This window comes from Cebus imitator, unplaced genomic scaffold, assembly GCF_001604975.1.
Source record: "Cebus imitator isolate Cc_AM_T3 unplaced genomic scaffold, Cebus_imitator-1.0 Scaffold297, whole genome shotgun sequence".
Lineage (NCBI taxonomy): Eukaryota > Metazoa > Chordata > Mammalia > Primates > Cebidae > Cebus > Cebus imitator.
Genome location: NW_016107612.1, coordinates 311,261 through 314,565, shown reverse-complemented (window position 1 = coordinate 314,565; position 3,305 = coordinate 311,261). Strand labels below are relative to the sequence as shown.

General features: G+C 44.7%; 1 protein-coding gene and 1 pseudogene across 1 annotated transcript in view; one reads left to right on the top strand and one right to left on the bottom strand.

Annotated features, from left to right (window-relative positions):
* CNOT1 (CCR4-NOT transcription complex subunit 1) overlaps positions 1 to 3,305 on the bottom strand; it is a 93,740-nt gene that overhangs the window by 83,483 nt on the left and 6,952 nt on the right. The window lies entirely within an intron of this gene.
* On the top strand, positions 475 to 559 carry LOC119467508 (annotated as a pseudogene).

Genomic DNA, 3,305 nt, shown 5'->3' with positions numbered 1-3,305 from the left:
AGCACTTTGGGAAGCTGAGGTGGCCTGATCACCTGAGGTCAGGAGTTCGAAACCAGCCTGGCCAACATGGTGAAACCCAGTCTGTACTGACAATACAAAAAAATTAGCTAGATGTGGTGGTGGGCACCTGTAATCCCAGCTATTTGGGAAGCTGAGGCAGGAGAATCACTTAAACCCGAGAGGAGGAGGTTGCAGTGAGCCAAGAATGCGCCACTGCACTCTATCCTGGGCAACACATGGAACTCCGTCTTAAAAAAAAAAAACGTTCAGCCTGCCAATATGGTGAAACCACACCTCTACTAAAAATACAAAAATTAGCAGGGCATGGTGGCACACAACTGTAGTCCTAGCCACTTGGGAGGCAGAGGTATGAGAATCACTTGAACACAGGAGGCGTAGGTTGCAGTGAGCTGAGATAGTGCCACTGCACTCCAGCCTGGGAGACACTGTGAGACACTGTCTCCAAAAAAGTTGACCCTTTTGTAGTTCATAAGCATAATGACTGTGTGAGATGTGCCAACCTCAAACCTTCTTACATCAGCAGGTCACCTGTCTGAAATGAAAAGAGTTGACTTGCTTTAATTTATATACATGTCATTTTAAACAAGCATTTTTTTCACTCAATACTAGAGTGCCTTCAATAACTTGTAACATTTAATAGCCTGGTGTCCGTGTCTTAAGCATTTTACAAGAATTAATCTAATCCAGGCCAGGCCTGGTGGCTCCTGCCTGTAATCCCAGCACTTTGGGAGGCCAAGGTGGGAGGACTATTTGAAGCTGGGAGTGCAAGTCGAGGCTGAGCAACATAGTGAGAGACCCCTGTCTCTACGAAAAGAAAAAAAAAATCTTGTTTTAATTAGCTGGACATAATGGTGCACACCTGTAGTCCCAGCCACTGGGAAGACTGAGGTGGGATGATGGCTTCAATTCAGGAGGTCCAGGCTGCAGTGAGCCATGATTTCGCCACTGCACTCCAGCCTGAACAACACAGACCCTGTCTCAAAAAACAAAACAAAACAATAACAGAGAGCAGCCTTCTTGAAGCTATTTTATTTTAAAAAGAACTACACCAAGAGAAAACTCTCATATCTCAGAATTCAATTTATGATGGTAAATAACCTGTTAAAACTCAAGTCCTGGCATGGTGCGATGGCTCAACCCTGTAATCCCAGTACTTTGGAAGGCCGAGATGGGAAGATCACAAGATCAGGTTCAAGATCAGCCTGGCCAACATGGCGAAACCTCATCTCTACTAAAAATACAAAAATTAGCTGGGCGTGGTGGCACGTGCCTACAATACCAGCTCCTCATGAGGCTGAGGCAGGAAAATCACTTGAACCTGGGAGGTGGAGGTTGCAGTGAGCTGAGATTGCACCATTGCACTCTGCAACTCCAAAAAAATAAAAATTAGTGTCTTTCAAAATACTTTCATCCCACTTTTTTATTTCAAATTAGTTCAACATTACTGTAATATTGTGAGATACATGTTTGGTCTTCATCTCTTTTCCTGGCATACAACTTCTAAGATCCTTAGAATGATTAGAATGTTAAGTTTTTGTATGCTAATGAGTTGACTGATAGCTTGGCAACTTCTAGGTAGTTTTTATATGGATGCTGGTCACCTGAAACACCAAGATTAGAGAGTTGGGACTTGTAGCCCCACTCCCCCAAACTCCAGGGAGAGGAAAGGTGCTGAAGGTTAACCTGACCACCAAAGGCCCATGATTTAATCAGCTGTGCCTAAGTAATGACGCCTCCATAAAAGCCCACAAAAGACTGGGTTCAGAGAGCTTCCAGATAACTGAGGCACAGTATAGCCAGGGGAGGGTATGGAAGCTCTGTGGCGCTTACTTCTTCCTATGTACCTCCTCATCCATATTCTTTATAATAAACTCCAAAACCTAAGTGGTGGCTAGGTGCAGTGGCTCACGCCTGTAATTGCAGCACTTTGGGAGGCCAAGGCAGGAGGATCACGAGGTCAGGAGTTCGAGACCAGCCTGGCCAACATGGTGAAACCCTGTCCCTACTAAAAATACAAAGAAACAGCTGGGCATGGTGGCATGCACCACTAATCCCAGCTACTCAAAAGGCTAAGGCAGAAGAATCATTTGAACTCGGAAGGTAGAGTTTGCAGCGAACCAAGATAGTGCCTCTGCATTCCAGCCTGGGTGACAGGGCAAGACTCTGTCAAAAAAAAAAAAAAAAAAAAAAAAGAACCCAGCACTTTGGGAGGCTAAGGCATCAGGATGGATGACTTGAGGTCCAAAGAGTTCAAGAGTTCAAGAGCAGCCTGGCCAACATGGTAAAATCCCGTCTCTACCAAAAATATAAAAATTTAGCCAGCTGTTGGTGGCACATGCACCCATAACCTCAGCTACTTGGGAGGCCGAGGCAGGAGAATTGCTTGAACGCCGAAGGCAAAGGCTGCAGTGAGCCTAGAACGTGCAATTGTACTCCGGCGTGGGCAACAGAACCACCTCCCTCTCAAAACAAATAAATCTAAGTATTTCCCAGAGTTCTATAAGACACTCTAGCAAGTTAACTGAGCAAATGAACGGAGTCATGGCCAGGCATGGTGGCTCAGGCTTGTAATCCCAACACTTTGGGAGGCTGAAACGGGCAGATCACCTGAGGTCAGTAGTTCAAGACCAGCCTGACCAACATGGAGAACCCCTGCATCCACCAAAAATATAAAATTAGCCGGGCATCCAGTGGCACATTCCTGTAATCCCAGATACTCGGTAGGCTGAGGCAGGAGAATCGATTTAACCTGGGAGGTGGAGGTTTCGGTGAGCCAAGATTGTGCCACTGCACTCCAGACTGGACAACAAGTGCGAAACTCCATCTCAAAAAGAAAAAAAAAAAAGAATGGGGTCGTAGGAACCTCAATTTATGGCCAGTCTGTCAGAAACACAGGTAAAACCACCCGGGACTTGAGATTAGCATTGGAAGTGGGGGGCTGTCCATGGGACTTGAGCCTTCAAACCATGGGATCTGAGGCCATCCATGTCAGAATCATACTGAATTAGAAGATACCCACGTGGTGTCCATTGCTGAATAGCTTGCTTGATGTCTAGGGGAAAAACCCAAACATGGCCTGTTGTGAGAATATACTGGAAGAAAAAGTTTATTTCTATATTCTCCGAAACAACAAAAAATTCTCCTACACAGTTGAACATTGCATTTAATGTTTTAGGAATTTCCCTGTATCAACTGTAACAGTTAATCATAAGGTATCCTGGAGGTTAATGCTGTTTTCCAGAATTAAAGATATAAATGCATTTCTTTTTTTTTTTTTTTTTTTT